Source organism: Bos grunniens, chromosome 24 (assembly GCF_055505025.1).
Source record: "Bos grunniens cultivar Pamir isolate PY7600 chromosome 24, Bosgru_T2T1.0, whole genome shotgun sequence".
In the NCBI taxonomy this organism is placed as follows: domain Eukaryota; kingdom Metazoa; phylum Chordata; class Mammalia; order Artiodactyla; family Bovidae; genus Bos; species Bos grunniens.
The window spans coordinates 49,815,053-49,834,590 of NC_141188.1; the positions used below are offsets into that span (position 1 = coordinate 49,815,053).

At 50.6% G+C, this 19,538-nt stretch overlaps 1 protein-coding gene across 9 annotated transcripts in view; it reads left to right on the forward strand.

The window, feature by feature from the left end:
- The window catches only part of CTIF (cap binding complex dependent translation initiation factor), a 322,983-nt gene that overhangs the window by 35,523 nt on the left and 267,922 nt on the right, over positions 1–19,538 (forward strand). The window contains exon 1 of one of the 9 annotated variants that reach the window (XM_086372404.1): positions 3,979–4,104. The exons of 7 other annotated variants lie outside the window; for them this stretch is intronic. The gene's annotated coding sequence lies outside the window, so the exon portion shown is untranslated. Of the gene's footprint in view, positions 1–3,978; positions 4,105–19,538 lie in introns of those variants that run through there. One more of the 9 variants, XM_086372400.1, reaches the window with a different exon arrangement.

Sequence of the window (19,538 nt, forward strand, 5' to 3'; positions counted from 1 at the left end):
AGAGTTGGGCATGAATGAGCAACTAAATTTTTTTCACTTTGTTTTTAAAGCAACAGATGCAGCTCTTCAAAATTGGGACCTAGTACACAAAATAGGAAATAATGCCATTGGCTGCCCCGGCCTACAAGTCACCTCCCTGAAAAGTGCCCCTAACTCCCACCAAGACCCTTTGGTGGGCTGTCCTTGGTCCTTCAGGAAGCATCCACTCTGCAGCTGCCCAGTGCTCCATGGGTTTTGAGTGCTCTGGGCAGACACAGGGAGTAGAAGCCCAAGCCCTCCCCTTGGTTGGGGAGATGAGCGATTTGGTCAGCATGTGACAGATGTCATCACACCTTGGCTTGGTTCCAGCCTGGGGTGGAGACCCTCATGGTCCCGCCCCATCTCCCAACCCAGGCCAGAGTCATCGCCCATTCTCCCAATGCTTTACCCTAAAGAGGTTCTCAAGTCGTTCTTTCATGCTTGAAAGAATTATAAATTGTGTGGTATAATCACATACCCCTAATATAAGTAATTACAACTTATTATCCATTTTTCCTTTCATATTTTTGAATGCTTTCTTATTGTATTCTTGCCAGGCTGCCTAACTTTTTAATGAATCTACCCTTATATGCTCATCCTGCCTTTTTGGGGGTTCACATTCATTATCTAATAGAAATTTAATTTAAAAATTTTGCTTGAAGAAATAATACCCAGTTAAAAAATAAAGTCAAAATAAAAAGGTATGCTTTGGCAACAACCCCAATGTCCATCAACCAATCTGTGGATAAACAAGATGTGGTGTATCCATACAATAGAATATTATTTAGCCGTAAAAAAGGAAAGAAGCACTGATATATGCTACAATTTGGACTAACCTTGAAGACATGCTAAGTGAAAGAAGTCAAACTCAAAAGTCATGTATTATATGATTCCATTTATATGAAGCATCCAGAATAGGTAAATCCATGGCAACAGAATGAGTGTTGGTGTTTGGCAAGGGTGGGGAGGTTGCGGGAATAAAGAGTAATTGCTTAATGGGCACAGGGTTTTCTTCTGGTGTGATGGAAATGTTTTGGAAGTAAGTAGAGGTGGTAGTTACACAACAGCGTGAATGTAATAAATGCCCCTGAATTGTACAGTTTAAGATGTCTGAAATGGTTAATTCACATGAAATGTGAATTTCACATGAAATGAAATTCACATGCTATGTGAATCGCATCTTAAGAATTGAAAGAAAAAAAAGATAATCTGTGAAGTATGGAAATACTGTTTTCACATTGTCCTCATCTATTTGTCCCTTCCTTCTTGCCTTCTTATTTCCTTGCTGGAGGTAACAATTTTTGAAGAAAATTTTTGTTATTAAAAATTCCAAAAGATGTAAAAGTAGACAGAATTGCATTAATATTATGAATTACTGTACCTACCACCCAGCCTCCTCAGTTCTCACCACGCGGCCATGCTTGATTCTTTTCTGCTGTTCATTCATCTGTCTCTGGATTATTTGAAGCAAATCCCAGACACTTAATTAATCAATATGTATCGTATACATCAGTAAATTAAAAAAGCATAACCGTAATCTGTATCACTTTCAATAATATTTTGTTTTCCTTTCATTTTTCCATGCACTCCAAAAAATACATTCTGATTTTTCCCCACTTTCTTCCATCAAAGGGACCATCCTGGAATTCCATTCTGTACCTGTTTCCTTTCAGCTTACGGAAAACACTGTGTAGATCTTTCCTGTGAATCGGTGCACAGGGATCTTCCTTGTTGTTTCTGTCATGTGACTGTATATTAGTATATTCACCCAATCCCCTGTTTCTAGTGATTTTCAGTCTTTTCCTTCAGATAGTCTGAGCAGGACCCTGCAGATTAAGTGGTCAAAGGCAAATCATATTTGGCTCACTGTCTTGAGAAGCCTGGAGTAGGCAGATTCTTCAGAGAAACAGAACCGTTAGAGAGAGTGAGGGAGAGAGAACTCTCCTGGGACTAGCTCGAGCTTCCCTCCAACATGGTGGTCTCAGTGGACGTGGCCTTGTTTCAAGGTGGCTGCTTTCCCTCAGAGCACAGAAGTGAAGGCCTCCAGTCTTAGGCCTAGAAAGAGCATAATGTTCCTGCTGCCGCATTGCTGGACATGCGGTAGCACACTGTGAAGTGTGGACACGCCCATCCCTATAGGCAACGTAGTGGAATCTCTGGATGCTCAGTAAATACTAGCTGTCTCATTAGAGCAGTGGACTGTCTTGAGATCCGCCTCTTGGCATAACTTCCTGTGTGACTTAGCCCAGGACCTACAGCTTCTCTGGATCTCTAAACGGGGATGATAGAAGTAGTGCTACCAGGTCCAGTCCGGATGAGATAAGACAATAACAGCTATGAACGGTGTTGGCAGCTGGATGTGGCAGGGTTTTGGGGACCTCCCTTCCTGGAGGCCCCCCCCCAGAAATGGGTTCTGCCTCTGCTACAAGGGGCAGAATCTAGGGGTGAGGGAGGTAGGTCCTGGTGCCTCCTCCTGAGATGTCCAAGCAGGCCACTGGGCAGGTGGGCGGGCAGGGTTTGAGTCTATGAGGGACAAGGGGCAAGCTGGCTGCTTTCGTTCAGATCCATCAGCGGCGTCATGCCTTTTACATCTTTTCTCGTGGACCCTCATCGCAGTTCTGTAAGGCAGTGACTCTTTTGCCCCTTGGAGAGTTGTCCCCATGGTGACGGAGCTGAGGGACAGCCAGAATTCCAGTTTAGGCCCTCGGGGCTCCAAACCCCATGCCCTTTGCCCACAAAGCTGGCTGGGAAGAGAGACGCTTGGCAGAATACCAGAATTTTCCTTACTGTGAACACTGTTGCCTCTAATTAGATTAATTTTCACTTTTCTTTTGCCTTGGAGGGGGTTGATGATGCAGCGGGGTTACAGCACTGCTCCATGAGCAGAGGTGTGAATGCTGGTGTGAGATCCTCCGGGCCGAGAAGCAGTCAGCTCTGTGTTTACTTTCCCTCCCCGAGCCCTGTGGAGGAGCCCCGCCTCACCCACAACGGGGCAGGCATGGCTGACGGAGGCCCAGCCTCTTGGTCGGGCTCTCCTCCTCTGGAATGTCAGGACTGTTAGAAATGCTCCCTGCCTGGCATGTGTTTCTAGAAACGCTGCCCTGAGCACGGGTCTGTGCTGGGTTGTGGCCCCAGCCCCAAGCCCTGGTTAATCCGGGGTAAATAAAGCACCCACTTATGTAGTCTCCTCTCTCCAAGGTAAACTGTGGAAGTCAGGGCTTTTGCCTGGATTAAGGCCTTAGCAAATGAGAGTGCTTTTGCAGTCCCAATCTTGCTTTTTCACAAGGAACCAACAACAAACATTTATGGAGGGCCCAGGGCGTGTGCCAGGCGGGCCTGCGCTGGACAGATGTGTGTGTGGTGGAACTGAGCCTCAGACAGGACTCACTGGTGAATAATTCCAGCCTGTGGACTGTCCCTCCCTGACCTCGGAGAGCAGGGCCAGCACACAGGGTGCCCAGGTGTTGCCCGCCTGCCCTGGCACCAGAGGGTGCTAAGGAGTGGGCCTGCATTCTGGGAGCTGTGGGCATGCGGTCACTCACTCCAAGGCTGCTCCAGGGCAGTGCTGACCTTTGGAAGGGCAAACAAGTGGCCTCTGGGGCTTTGCCAGGCCACCCGCCAGCCCAGGAAAGACACGCTTCACACAGCTTGGTGTTTTCCCCTTCTCCTTGGGCCTGACCATCTCTACTGGGAAACCAGAAAGGTATAGCATCTTACAGGACCTGGGGTGGTGTCAAGCCTGCTGGTACCTTACGGCCCTTCCTGGGACCAGCCTGTCCGTTCATCTGCAGATCTTTGCCCATTCCCCTGCGTCACTCTGGCATCCTCCCCTGGGGCCTCACTCCGCACCCCTCTCGCTTTCTGAGTTCTCTCTCCATGCAGTTCTGTCCTTCAGCCAACACAAACACCAGAACAAGGAGGTGAAAAGCCACCTCGAACGGAGGCTCTGCTCGTTTCCAGATTCACATGCCAGCGGAGGCATAACTGTTTAATCGCTGACACTGTCTCCAGTAAGACCACATAAACCCAGTCCTGTGGAGGCCTTTAAGTACAGGATTTGATGCAAACAAAGGAAACAGGCCACAGGTAGGATTGGGGCTGCTCAGACGCACCTTTTACATACTTCTGCTTAGACTCTGATTCTCTATTCTTCGTAAGCTTTGGTGCTAGGGAATTTCAGGGCTTGTCTTGTGTGTGGTTTTGGTTTCTGCCTTCCTCCATCCCCGAGCTAAATAGTCCTAACAGGTTGAAATTGCTGATTATTCTTAAAACCTTGAGAGCTGCCAAAGTGGCCCGTGTGATGGGAACAGTTCCATCTGTCCCTGCCTGGGGACCAGAGGGCCGGGCCGGGGCTCAGGCTTTGAGGCGGGTGGTGTCCGAAGCGCCTCCCCCCCCCCCACCCCGGAAGGAAACAGTCTTTTGCTGGTGGTGATGTTCAGTTGCTGAGTCATGTCTGACTCTTCAGTCTTTTGGGGACCTCGTCTTTCACCCTCAGAGATGTTTATCCAGACCATGGAGGATCCTTCCGTCCGTCTCACTTCTCTCAACCTGAACTTCCTCCTGGTCTTCCTTCATCTTCAGCTAGGACACCCAGTTGTCATGCCTCAGCTACTTCATGGCCCTCATTTCCAGTCCTTTCCCTTCTATTTTTTTTTTTTTAATAAAAGCTTTCTTGAGATTTAATTCATATACCATAAAGTTCACCCGTTTATTTATTTTTGTCTGCACCATGCAGCAGGCAGGATCTTAGTTCCCTGACCAGGGATTGAACCCAGGGCGCCTCTGCCGTGGAAGCACAGAGTCCTACCCCCTGGACTGCCAGAAAATTCCCCAGATTCACCCTTTTAAAGTTGGTGACTTTGAATATATTCACGGTGTTGTGCAGCCGTCTCTTACTGTCTAGAGACGTCATTTTCTAGAGTCTTGTCGCCCAGAACACTTCCGTCACCTCCTGTACCCATTTGCAGTCACTCCCGATCCTCCCCAACTCCCTCAGTCCCAGGCAACCTCTAATCAACTTTGTTTCTCTATAGGTTTGCCTGTTCTGCACAATTTCCTATAAATGCTGTGACTTTGCCACGCTATTACACATTCCTGCTTCAGCATCGTGCCGCACCCCTCCCCATTTATTATCATAAATTTCCCATTTCACAGTGAGAGCAGGTGAGATAGCAGTACTCCATTTTCATAAATTCTGCAGCTATTTTCTTTTATTAAAAAAAATTGATCTTTTGGAAAAATCCTGAGATCTACCACAATGCAGTCTGAATTATGTAACTAACTAGCCCTGCGTCCAAAATTACACTTTGCTCTTTGTATTTGCAGAAATAATTCTTGCCACCCCCTTAGGTTTGGGGGCTTTAGTTTGGCCCTGCCTTGCTCCTCTCCACATTCCGGGAGCTTCTCTTCTTAATTTCTGTTCCTTTCTGCTGCCCGAGCCGGGCTGGGCCTGCAGGCTCCCCTCCTCTCGCTGGATTCCTGCAGACTTTCTTTTTGGCATTTCTCTCACCACTGGCACTTCCTCCGAGGGAAGCCAACCAGGAATAAAAAGCAGCCGGCGAGGGGCAGGAGGGCTTTCTCTGCTGGCAAAAAATGGAGCGAAGCAAGTGCCTGGGAGAATGGGGTTCCCGTCCAGTTTGCTCCCTAGGGTCAGACTGCCAGCGACCCTTCACCTCATTTCTTTCTTTTTATTGCTCGTGTGGGACTAGGAAGCTCAAGGGTGTGTCCATCCTGCAAGTGTTTATTGAGCTCTAAGTGAGGACTTGGTTCCCAACAAGGTGTTATTACCTGTCACCGGAAGGAAAGATGGCAGGCGGGAAGGAGTTAAGGCTTCATTCAGGGAGAGAGAGGTATGATTAAGTGGCAAAGGGTGTGCTTGGGAGATAAATGCTGGATAGCAGGAGGTCAGTGTGGGCCAGAGCAGGGCCTTGTGTCTGAGATGAGTGCAGTGGCCCTGCTGGATCGGGGCAGGTTAGACTTGGATGGAGAGGGTCCCATTCTGGGGCTGTTCTGCTTGTGGGGATGTCCCGTGTGACTTGGCATCTCGAGGCCAGGAGGAGAGAGGCCTCAGAGTGAAGCTTCCCTGGAAACAGGAGGTGGGGCCTGCACCCTCTGCGCAGCCTTGAGCTGTGATAAGACCAACTGCAGCTCCTGGAGCTGTTTGGGTTGAGTCCTGGGACCTGGATTAGAGGCTCAGTGAGGACAGGAAGGGCCATCAGGAGCTGGCCACGGTTGTCCAGGCAGCTGGCACAGAGGACGCAATGGCGGTGCAATGGGTGGTGTAAAGACATCAGTAGGAACAAAGAGGAAGGGATGAGACTTGAAAGACTTTGGCAGAAGACTCCTCAGGGCCTCATAGCGTTGGATGAAGGAGGCGCTTGGGTGTGGTGTCGACTCTGAGTGGTCCTCTGGGGGCATCCAGCAGGCAGGGCCTCCCTGCTATGCCTCCTGGGTCAGGGTCCCCTCTGTTCCCTGAGTGGGTTTCAGAGGCTTACTGGGCCAGGTCCCCCTGCTGGCTGTGTGCTGTGTGTGTGCTTCTTGGTACAGGGACGGTCTGTTTACCTTGTGTGTGTGTGTGTGTGTGTTAGTCGCTTAGTCGTGCCCAACTCTTTGTGACTTCATCGACTGTAGCCTGCCAGGCTCCTCTGTCCATGGGCTTTTCCAGGCAAGAGTACTGGAGTGGGTGCCATTTCCTCCTGTTTACCTTGTGACCTCTCAACTAGCAGGTGGTCAAACAGAAGCTGTGGTGGTGATGGGTGTGGGGGTGGGGGTAAGGAGGACTCGTACTAGTGGAAGTAATAATATCATCATTTGGAGTATTAGTACCAGTAGAGGTAATATCAGCATTTGAGTAGATGCTAGAAAGAAAGAAAATGGAGTCGCTTAGTCGTGTCCAACTCTTTGCGACCCCGTGGACTGTAGCCTACCAGGCTCCTTCGTCCATGGGATTCTCCAGGCAAGAATACTGGAGTGGGTTGCCGTTTCCTTCTCCAGGGAATCCTCCCGACCCAGGGATTGAACTCAGGTCTCCCGCATTGCAGGCAGATGCTTTACCCTCTGAGCCACCAGGGAAGCCCTGAGTAGATGCTATATACAAAGCGTTTTGCTAACTCTAGGTGATTTAGTCCTTACTACAACCCCATGGACCAATCCCATTCTATAGGTAAGGAGATTGAAGCATGAAGAATTAAGTGACAGCCTGGACTCAGCTCCCAGTCTTGTGGCTTCAGACCCCATGCTCTCGGTCACTCTGCTCCACCCTCTCTCAGAAGAGCAGGTTCTGTCACTGTCTGCTGAATTGCATTGACGGTGATTGTGCCAATTTAGAGCTGGGTGAATGCGTGTCAGCACCTCCGGACCTGCCCTTCACCCCCTGTTCAGCCATGCCTGTGATGGAGGGTAAGAGAGGAGAGAGGAAAGTGCTGAAGAGGAAATGCCCACCTTTGGGGCATACCCATCGTGTGACCCCCATCCCACCCGGCCCTGGGGAGAGTCTCCCCAAGATAGCTGGTGGGGCCAGCCGTGCTCAGATAGGTTCTTAGCCGAGGAAGGACAGAGAGGTGGATCAGGGCAGAGAATTGATGTCCAGCCGGTACTCTGCAGAATTAGATGCTGCAGAAAATTTTAACAAATGCTCTGTTACCTTAATTATCTCAGAGTATCAAGTATTTAGACATCATAGGGACGAGAGTGCTAGCAATCCAAGAGGGCTTTGAGTTCAGGTTGCATTGTTTCTAGATTTGTAGATGGACAGGGGAGGGACTATTTTTAGAGGATGATGCATTCGTTTTGTAATTAACAGACAGCATGCCTGCTGCTGCGCACTCTCCTTACTCAACGCTTTATTGTAATCAGTGTTTTAATCATCTTCAAACAAGATCCTAAGGTCTGTGAGGGTCTGGAACACGCCTGTCTCATTTGTTGTCCCATCCCCCATGCTGGGCACAAGGAGGGAATATCAATTTGCCTATAGGGCTTGCAGAAGGTGTGAACGACTGGGTAGCTCACTGGTGAAAAGTTTGGTAGGTGGTGGCAGCAGCTTGACCAAAGCATGCAAGGCAGAGGCAAGGAATGTCTGGGGAAGGGCAAGTAACACTGGGACAAAGTTGAGGACTGTTGGAGTTGGAAAAGGCAAGATAGGTCTCGAATATCAAGTCACTTACATCTTTAAGGAATTAGGGCTGAAAACACATGTCAAAAGAACATGCATGTTTTCTGAGGATGGTCTTTCTGCAGACACTCCTGACTTAATGCAGTGCCTTTGTCAGAATTAGGAAAAGACATTCCTTAGCTTCCTGGAGGAGGGCATGGCAACCCACCCTGGTATTGCCTGGAGAATCCCATGGACAGAGGAACCCGGCGGGCTACAGTCCATGGGGTTGCAAAGAGCCAGACATAACTAAAGCGACTCAGCATATCCCTTATCTTGGTGGAAGGATTTTGATGAAAACAACCCTCCCCTCCCCCAGGTGGCTGCAGCCTTGCTTCCAGGCACATAGTTTGACAAATGGGATATGAGCTGACTCCCAGCTCTCACTTATTCTCTTGAATAAGTGTCTTTGAGCAAGACACAGACTGCACAATTGTATGCTGCTGCTGCTGCTGCTAAGTGGCTTCAGTCGTGTCCGACTCTGTGCGACCCCATGGACGGCCTCCCACCAGGCTCCTCTGTCCCTAGGGTCACCCTTCTGAGATTTAAAGTCTGGGTTTAGGCTCTTGATTTAGAGGACGTAAGATGGGAAGCCTTTCTGTGTCAGTCCTATTTATTTACACCTTTCTCTTGGCCCTGTGTTGCTGTTCTTCCCACAAAGGAGGCCGTGTTACCGCTGGAGGTCAGAACCTTCATAAGCACCTTGCCCACAGTTCCCAAATATTGGTCCCAGACCCCGAAGAACATTACTGTCACCCAAGGAGCTTATCAAAATGCAGATTCCTGTTCCCCAGACTTACACTGTGTGTAATTCAGGAGGCAAGACAGAACCCGAGAAGCTGCATTAATTTATTTATTTTTATGGAACTAGCCTATTTCTTCAGTTTATAGATGAGGAAACACCCAGAAAGGGATGCTGACTGGTCCAGGCACATCTGGAGTAGGGTGGAGACCTGACCCCACCCTGCTGATTTTCAGTGCAGGCTAACCTCCTTGCACCTACCCATTCCCCCCACCCCCCTCCCACCAGCTTATCATCTCAATATAATAAGGATAAGTAGGTGAAAGTATGAATGACCTTGAAGTATGGGTATAAAATGCTGAAGAAATAAGTAACAAAAATTTACCCATTATTTTCATACAACCTGAGTCATCTAATTCATGAGAAGTGCAATCTTGACATTCTAAACAGTATGTATTTGAGTTATAGAATAACGTCATTGTTTTGCTTCCTCCTCAAGCAGTAAGGGCCCTATAACAGTCTACAGAGAATCTTGGCTATGTCAAGAAGCATTATTGATGCCTACATCAGCAGGTATGCATAAGCAAAAAAAAAAAAAAAAAAACAAGTGGGACTACATCAAAGTAAAAAGCTTTTGTATGGCAAAGGAAACAATCAAGAAGGTGAAAGAGCAACTTACCAAGTGGGAGAAAATCTTTACAAATCATATATCAAAAGGTGACATCCAAAAATATTAGGACTAAATACAATAAAATATCAAAGAACCAAACAATCCAAACAAAAAATGTGCAGAAGACTTGAGTAGACATTTTTCCAAAGGAGGACACACAGATGGCTTACGGGCACATGAAAAGATGCTCAGCACCACCAGTCATCAGAGAAATGCAAGTCAAAACCACAATGAGATTTTCACCTCACAGCTGTCAGAATGTGCTGTGCTGTGCTTAGTTGCTCTTGGTCAACTCTTTGTGACCCCATGGACTGTAGCCCTCCAGGCTGTTCTATCCGTGGGGATTCTCCAGGCAAGAATACTGGAGTGGGTTGCCGTGCCCTCTTCCAGGGGATCTTCCCAACCTAGGTATCGAACCCGGTCTACCCATCATTGCAGGTGGATTCTTGACCGTCTGAGCCACCAGGGAAACTCAGAATGGCTATCATCAAAAAGTCTACAAATAGGGGACTTCTCTGTTCGTCCAGGGGCTAAGACTCTGCACTCCCAATGCAGGGCTCCTGGGTTTGATCTCTGGTCAGGGAACCAGATCCCACATACCCGGCTCTTTTCCCAGCTCCTCCATCTCTCATAGTCTCCAAGGTGGAGAAACTGGCTGTGTACCATTTGGTTTGCAAATCACACTTCCTATAGCCATCAGTGTTTTTTTCCCTCTCTCTTAATAGTAACAGTACTCTACTGAAATGTAATTTATATACAGGATAATGCATGAATCTTAAGTGCATAGCTTGAGGGATCTTGACAGATGTTTATATTTGTGTAATCATTGCCAAGATCAAAATAAAGATCATTTCCATCACCCTGGAAGATCATCAGTGGTTCTGAAAGCATATTAGCAGGGCTAGTGAGGACAGAAGGCCCCTGTTCAGGGCACAGTGACCGCCTCTCCCATTTGGTCCCCGTGAATCTTGTATTCTCTGCAGTTTCCCTTGGAGGGCTGGGGCCTGTGTAGGGGACAGGGCTCAGGGAGCAGCCGGAATGAGGTATTGCCATTTGCCAAATTTCTCAAGCCCAAAACACCTTCCCGTACCAGGGCCAGACCGAGCTGCAGGATCAAAGTGGTACATCTATTTGGAGTGTCAACAGCACTAGAATATTGTACGAAAAAAATCTGTCTTGTTGAAATAAAGGCATCGAGAGCAGAACAAAAATCATTTGGATGCTGAAGATAAAATATTACCTTTAAAGAAAGCTTACATTTGGCCTACACGCTCTCAACCCCACCTGGGACCCGCAGGGTAATGTAATGCTCCCAACCAGCGCCAGCCTTGGGAGTGTTTGTGGAGTGCCAGTGTGTGGCATGGTGGGGGCCCAGCAGGGGGCCCCATGGTTTCTTTGAGGTTGGGGTGGGGCCTGGGCACCCAGCCTGAACACCCACACCACCCATGCCCCCAGGGATGACCTGCTGGGCAAGATGCCAGCACGGGCTCCCATGCAGACTTGGTGGATGGCGTATCCTCAAAGGCTCACTGTGAAGAGTCATCATACTCTTAGGACACAAAGCTGTGGACGGGGACCTGTGGGATTTTCATTGAATCCCTGATATTCCATCTAAAGAGATGCAGTCTGCTCCAGCCTTGAGAGGCTCCCTGGGACTTTGCTAAAGGACGCTGAGCTTCTTTTCCAGTTCCCGGGGGCGGGGATCGGCTCGGAGCAGATGACCTAGCCACTGAGAAGTCCTCCTGCTCAGGGATGCTCTCTTTCTGTTCCACACTCCCATTCCTTCATGCTGTCCTTTGCTGTTTCAACTGCATGACTCTTTATAAATGAGCTGGAAAAAACAATAGCACGGGGTGGGAAGTGGGAGGGCAGTTCAAGAGGAAGGGGACATGTGTCTACTTATGGCTGATTCATGTTGATGCATGGCAGAAATCAACACAATATTGTAAAGCCATTATCCCTCAATTAAAAATAACTAAATTAAAAAAAATAAAAGAAAAAGTAAAAGCAATAACAACCTGTAGATGTTTCTCCCTTGGGTGAACTCTGATTTGTGAGTGTTATGATGTTGGTACCCCTGCTGACTCTCAAGTGCTAAGGGCTTGAAGGAAGGTGCCTGACCTGTGGCCTGGCACAGCTGTACCGCTGACACAGTCCACACAGCCTCCACCACTTTGTATGGCCAGTCTGAGTGTCAGACAACTGAACTGAGAAGGCTAGTTTTGAAAATTACATTGAAAACTCCAACAAACTATTGGATTGTACTCTCTTCACCGTAACTGAACTTCCCAAACTTCAGACAGGGGCATTGCAGTGTTTGAATGGAGTTTGAATTAGGTCATTAGCCTTGGTTTGGTTTGTGTTGCAGTAACAGACATGGGCTCTAGTTCTGACTTAGTTACTAATTAATGATGTGATTTGTGACATGGGGCCTGCTGACTTGATGGGCCTCACTTTTCTCACAGGGAAAATGCGAGTCTAGGTCATTCTCAGCTCTAAATATCTATGAGTCCAGTTCTAACCATATATATATATATTTTTTTTTTTACAGAAGATTATGACATATTTAAGACAGTTTTGCTTTATTTTTTCTTTAGCCTCTGGGTTGTATAGAAGCAAAAACATTAGAAAGTCCTGTGCACGTGTTTTTTGTCTCCTCAAATTTCTACCTGACTTAGTTGTGCTCTGACTGTGCAAAAAGAGAAATGCTTCGACATAACCTATCCCCCTTCTACGTTTTGCTGAAGGGCGTCTTCAGGGTCTGTGATGTTGCTGATGAGAGTGCGTGCGCATTTAGCAGTGGAAAGCTGTGGTTCAGCCAGTGTCCCGGGCCGTTGCATCTCTTCCTTCTTTGCTTCCTCAGTTACCGTGTGTGTGTTTCTTTGGTGAGACCTGGAAATAGGCGCGGCCCCGCGGTCCTCAGTGCCTCTGGGGAGCAGTGACAGGAGCCTGAACTTTATGGGACCCCCTGTGTCCAGTCCGCCTTTGCGCTGTTTTTCACTTGGTCTCCGCTTGAGGACACCCTGCACCCCCAACTCCCTCCCCCGCCTCTGCCTCTGTGCCCCCTGCCGTTCTTGTCCCCCAGACCTCCCCACAGGGACCTGTCTCTGGCTGGTGAGATGGGGGCTTCTCAGGGCCCTGTCCCAGCCCCTTCTTTTCTTGCCCACCTCCTGGGCCCTCCTGCCCCTGGGGTGGCCCTGGCTGTTGCCCCAGTGCCCTGGACCATCACATCTGTTCTCCACACCAGGTCTGCCTTCTGATCCCAGTCCAGTGCGCGCTTGACTGTTTCCAAGACACTTTGGCCTCAGGCACCTCCCAAATCCAGCCCCTGGTCCTTGTCCGCACCCTCTGCTGGGATTCCCCTTCCTGTCCCTCAAGCCCATAACCCAGGACACACGTTCTGACACTGACACACACACGCACACACACTCACTGAGCTGCCCTACTGCTGCCTGCACAACCCTCACTGCATCTTGTCTTTGTTCCTCCTCCTCCTTCCTGAGTCTTCCCGATTCTAGCCTCCTGCAGGGCCCTCTCTGCTGCTCCCGTTCTGGTCTCTCCCCTTCCTGATCCTGCATTATTACTCTGATGCAAATGTGAGACAAGGAAAACCTCTGTCCTGTAATGACTCCCTCTAGAATCTTTGCTCTCTCTTCTGTAACACCATCTTGTACAGGGCAGGATGCAAGCTTGCAAAGATGAACTTGACCTATCCTTTATCAAGGTAGGCCGCTCCCCTCTGACTGTTTCTGCATGGTCAGCCCAGCGTGGGCGGTGGGAGACCACCCTCTGCTTTTCCCCATCCTCCCCTGCGTCCATCCCCCGCCCTCCCCACCATCACTTCCTCCATCGTCCTGAGACTTAGTGAATCAGGGAACCTGGAGGTCAGAGCTGGAAGGGACTGCTGCCCCAGCTTTTTACATTTTACAGAAAAGAAACCAAGGCCCAGAGAAGGGGCATGTTCAGGTCACACAGCTGGGAGTTTGCAGTGGGTCCTGTACGCGGTGTGTGTGTATCCCCTTCCTGCTGGAACATCACCATCACCTGGGCGGCTGAGAACAACAGGTGTTTATTCTCCTGCAGCTCTGGAGGCTGGAAGTCTGCAGTCAGGGTGCCAGCCAGGCCGACCTTCCTCTAAAGTCCCTGAGGGAGGATCCCTTCTGGCCTCTCCCAGCTTCTGGTGGGTGACTGGCAGTCCTTGGGGTCCGTTGGGTTGTAGCTGCAGTCTCCGCCTCTGTCTTCACACAGCCTTCTCCCTGTGTGTGTCTCTGTGTCTGACTCTTGTCCTCATGTTTTTCTTTTTACAAGGACAAGAGCCATTGGCTTTAGGGCCCGTCCTATGCCAGGATGGCCTCACATTTGATTGCATCTACAAAAACTCTACATCCAAATAAGATCACAGTGACAATTGAGTGGGGAGACGCTAACACTTCTTTTTGCAAAGGAGCTCTCACCCTATAGTGGTGTGGCAGGCGTCACCCCATCTCTGGTGCTGGAGAGGGGCTGTGAGGTGGGGCTCACTCTGGGTCATTCTGGGGTAGGACTCCTCCTGGTATTTTAGGTTGAAAACTCTGAATACTCAGCACTCTACTTGCTAGACCTGTCCTTCTAGTAGACATTTGGGTAGTAGTGAGTTTGTCTTTGCGTGTGTGAGAGAGAGAGAGAAGGAGGGTGAGAGGGGTGAAGGACTAAAGTCTTACCAGCCTTCTTTTTAAGATGTGACCATACATTTTCAGCCCAGGGGAGGGGAGAGACACCTCACGGAGGCAGCGTCTTTATTTTGTAACTTTTGTCATTGTTCGGCTCTGGGAAGTCAGCCTGAATATCCTCTGAGGGTGAAGAGGTTTATATTCTTTTCTGTTACTGAAACCAGCAGGCTGGTTCCCGTGTTCCTTTGCAGGCCCGGGCCTTGCGCTGCCGGCTTTGATAGCTCTGGAGGTTCATTGTTGCTCTGGCGCTCTGACCTCCGTCTGGCCCTCGTTCATGTGCAGACTTTGTGAGTCAGCATTTCGGGCGGGCTGGAGGGAGGGCAGGCGGCATGACGCTCTGGAGCCGCAGAGGTTGGGCCCTCGGCCTGCAGGTGGGGAGAAGCCTGGGCCGGGGCTCCATATTTAGCCTGGAATCCAGTCCCAGCTGCTGCCCCGAGGCCACTATGGACGCCAGAAGGGGCGGAGCACGGGCACCGAGCCAGGGCCGCGGGGCCTGCCGTGTGGGCCTGCTGGGAACAGCGGTGGCGGCCCATCCATGCCAGGCCTGGCCCTCTCCCGCCTGCACATTGACCGGCAAACCCCACTGGCCCAGAGAGCTGACTTGCCCAAGGTCACATAGGCAGCCCATGGCGAGCCACTCTATTTGGGTGTCTGGAATCCGAGTCCTTTACCCTTGCTCCCCAGGAGACCATGCTGTCGTCGGGATAGGGGTGCCTCCACATACCAGCTTTCCCAGAGACCAGGACAAGAATGACCGACACCCCTGACAGCACCCTAACTGAGAGATGAGAGACACGCATTCCATCCTTTCCAATCCCCATTGGCTCTGACACCTCTTATCCCCTCCTCCCCCCTCATTGAAAGCTGTTTCTATTAGTCATTTAAACCACAGTGCGGATGTCAGGCCTCTCCCAGGGAACTCAAAACAGTGGTCACAAAGTGGGACCTGGAGTTGGACAGACAGCGTTCTGGGGCACACGATGAGGTGCACGTGGATGAGAAGAGGCAGACCTCAGAAACGGAGGAGGCTCGGGCCCAGCTCTTGGAGCCTCTCGGCTCCTGTCTGCCCCATCTCCCTGTCCATGGACTGGCCACCCATCCCATGCTCTGTAGTCCAGACCTGCTCAGGAGCCAGTCCGATAATCCTGCTAATTCCCCTGCCCTTCCCAGGCAGATGGAGAAGGCAATGGCACCCCACTCCAGTACTCTTGCCTGGAAAATCCCATGGACGGAGGAGCCTGGTAGGTGCAGTCCATGGGGTCGCTAAGAGTCAGACATGACTGAGCGACTTCACTTTCTCTTTTCACTTTCATGCATTGAAGAAGGAAATGGCAACCCACTCCAGTGTTCTTGCCTGGAGAATCCCAGGGATGGGGAAGCCTGGTGGGCTGCCGTCTATGGGGTCACACAGAGTCGGACACGACTGAAGTGACTTAGCATAGCATTCCCAGGCAGAGGTATCCCATCAAGCCACGTCCAGCAGGCGTAGGTGGACCACCCTCGTCCGTGGTACCCACTACTCCTGGCAGTGGCTGCCTGCAGGCCCTGAACAGCCTGGGCTGGATCTCTGAGCAGAACACATGAAAGGGGATCATTTCAGCATCAGGAAGAACCTGGCACCGTGACAACAGTCCCTACAGCCCCATGTCCACATGCCCCTACCTGTCATGTGGCCATCGTGTCTGGACCTTTCTGGGCCTCAGTTTTCTCATCTCTAAGGTGGGACCCATCTTACAGACCAGAGGGCGGGGACTGCAGAGAGTCCATTTAAAGGCTTGGCTCTCAACAGTAACTCACATAGTTATTATAATGTGGGTTGTCTCAATTAATCCTCACGGCAACTGTGGGAGGGTGGACAGCGCTATTAACCCCACTTTGCAGATGTGGAGGCTGATGTCAGAGCAGGAAAGGGACCCACCAGCCTTTTGGATTCCTGGCGCTGTGCTCTTTCTTTGGAAACACCCTGGCAGTATTTGTAGGCTTTAGTGCGATTTTCCCCCTTGCCCCGATTCTCCTGGATACCAGTGAATAAGCTAGTGTGAAGCTCCCCCGACCTGCAGGGCACCTTACATCCCCGGGATGGTTTGCAAATAGCTCTCCCTGGAGTAAGTAACCCAGATGGCTCAGATTCAGCGAAGAAGCCACTGGCCTCGACGGCTGGGTGAATGGGATTCATAATTGGCACGAGCTGACCTTACAGCCCAGACACTGTGATTCCCATGACACGCAACTCCTGTCACCATGAACAGTCGGCAGCTGTGTGCCGGCAGAGGGCCCCGGAGGAGCGGACGGGAGGGCCTGGCCCTGCTGACGACAGCAATTAGTGGGGAGTGACAGCTGCTAATCGCTCTGATCAGCCAAGCAGAAGCCCAGCCTGCCATTCACAGGCTGCCTCTGGCTCCTGGGGCCCCCAGGCCAGGCGGGGGGTGGGAGGAGGAACAAAGGGAGTCCTTGCAAAACTCCGGGGTCCTCTTCTTACCCTGGAGAGGCTGGCTGCCTTGGGAGCAGGGAATGGTGGGCAGCTGGGTGTGGGGAGGCCTGGAAACAGGTGGGGCCTGGCCAGGCTGGACGACTGCACTCTGCACAGGGCCCACATCCTGTCTCCAGATGAGCCAGCATATTTTTGTAATGAGCCCGATGAAGTTTTCTCCTGTCCTGGCCCCCTGGGAATCTTCAGTGGCCAGAAAGACCCGGGGGCACTGTGTGTCCAGTGGGAGCGTGCCACCTCCCCGTTCAGGAGGCCGCAGGAGGGCTGCCTTAGGTCAGTGCACACTTGGCGGGCGTGCATAGGAGAGGCCCTTCAATGGGAGGGGATGCTCTCAAGAAACGGGCTTCAGCCAGAGTCAGGGATTCCCCGGAGAAGACTTGGCAGAAAAGGACAAGTTTGTTGTGCATGTGAAAGGACTCAGTCAAAGCAAAATGATCTTTATTGTCATCATCACAGGTGTTAATAATATGTCTTCAGAGTTCTTTAGTATTTTAGACCTGGTATTCATGTTCTTGACAACCCTGGGAAGTTAAAAAAAAAAAAAAAAAAAAGATTGTTTTCTTCTGAAGGTATAGAAAGAGGCCTGAACAGGCAGGGGACAGACACAGGTGATGAGCCAAGGTGAGAATGTCCTTTCGCCTCTGGGGCTGAGGCCAGCCCGAGGGATGCTAGACTGTCATTCAGGTAGTTTTTTCTGAGTATCTTCATTAAATTATCTACTATACAAATGATTTAGGGGACTCTCTTCCATCAACCAGGTGCCACAGACCAAAGAGGTGGCTGTTTACCTCTCTGGTACCTCGGGGCCCCTGGAACAGAGCCCCCCTCCCCATCCCACCTCTTGGGGGGACTCTGCAGTGTGTGGCTGGGAAAGAGAGAGTTAATTTGGCAGCTCTGGGTAGGGGGGTGGAGCATCGTGGTTGCAGTCTGGCCTGTCTCCTGAGCAGGCAGGCCTTTTTTGTGGGTTAGCTGTGCTCTGACACGGCGCGGGGCGGGGCGGAGGTGGGGTGCGGCGTGCTCAGAAGGGTTAATGCTTGGTGAACGCTGGCTGTCAGTGTTTGGAAATCCTTGCATTGAACCCAGAGGCTTCACTTGCATTCCTCTTTTCCTCGGGGGCGGGCACGAATTACGCAGTCTGGGTTCCACAGCTGTCGGGCGGGCGTGAGGCTAGGGTCCTCGGGGTCTGTCAGCTGGCCGAGCTGCTGGGGTGGGGCTGACAGCGGCCCGGCATTTATGGAAGCTGCAGGCGGACACCAGGAGGCCAGGCGGGGTTTCTGGAATGAACGCACACATTCCCTGGCTACCATTCTGCTCCCTTCCCTCCCTGGACCCATGCAGCCAGGCTGTCCCTGCCCTCCTCACCTGGAGACACCACCTGCGCACCGTGACCTTGCTGCAGAGGGCAAGGAGTCAAATCCTTGCACCCACAACAAACAGGCGTTCCCCCACCCCGCCCTGAAGTTGGCTCCATCCACTTTCTCTTGGGGTTTATTTTTGATGGATGGGGAAAGAGAACGATCCAAGGAATGAGGGGCTGTGCGCCCAAGGGGCCTCCTCGCCTGGTGCTCGGCAGGCCCCAGCATGAGTGGGAGGTCCGAGAGAGGCAGAGCCACCCCACATCCAAACCCTGCTGAGCTCAGTCCTCACCAGGGGCATCAAGTTCATCAGGAAAACAGAGAGCTGAGAAGCAAGGTCAGAATTCTGGATCCCAGTTGGCAAGGACCAGAGGGAAATCGATGGATAGCACCAGCTATATCGCCTGAAACTAGTGGACTCCAGGCAGGGCCACCTGGAGAAAGTGTTGAAACTCTTATGCATACGTATTTCTTCATCTTTTAATTTCTGTTTTGGGTTATGGTTTTGTAATGCACACGATGTATTGCCAGGGTGAGTGTGTATGTGTGTGTGGGTGTGAGCGTGTGCACAGAGGTGTATCATGCACAAACTGAGGACATCCAAGGATGAGGTGGTTGGATGACATCACCAACTCAATGGACATCTACTTGGGCAAACTCTGGGAGACAGTGGAGGACAGGGAAGCCTGGCGTGCTGCAGTCTATGGGGTTGCAAAGAGTCGGACACGACTGAGCGACTGAACAACTGCTAGGACCGCTTCATCAAAGTTCCACAAAGTGCCATAGAAGTTGATTCTTTCGTAGTTCTAAAGGCTGGAAGTCCAAGGTCAAGGTGTCAGCAGTGTGAATTCCTTCAGAGGGCTGTGGGGGAGTTTCTGTGTCCTGCCTCTCCTCTAGCTTCTGGCAGTTTGGTGGCAGTCTTTGGCATATTTTGGCTGGTAGATGGCATCACCCCAATCTCTGCTTTTATCCCTACTTGGCATTCTCCCTGTATGTGTGTCTGTATCTGCAAATTTTCCCTTTGTATAAGACCAGTATAGCCTGTTACGGGCTTCCCTGGTGGCTCAGACTGTAAAGAATCTGTCTGCGATACAGAGACCTGGGTTTGATCCTTGGATCAGGAAGTTCTCCTGGAGAAGGGAATGGCTCTCCATTCCAGTATCCTTGCCTGGAGAATTCCATGGACAGAGGAGCCTGGCGGGCTATAGTCTATGGGGTCGCAAGAGTCAGATATGACTGAGCGACTAAAACACACACACACACACACACACACACACACATAACCTCTTAACTAATTATATTTGCAGAGACCCTGTTTTCAAATAAGGTGACATTCTGAGGTATGCGAGAGTTAGTCTGAACTTCGGGGGATATGGCTTCCCTCATAGCTCAGTTGGTAAAGAATCC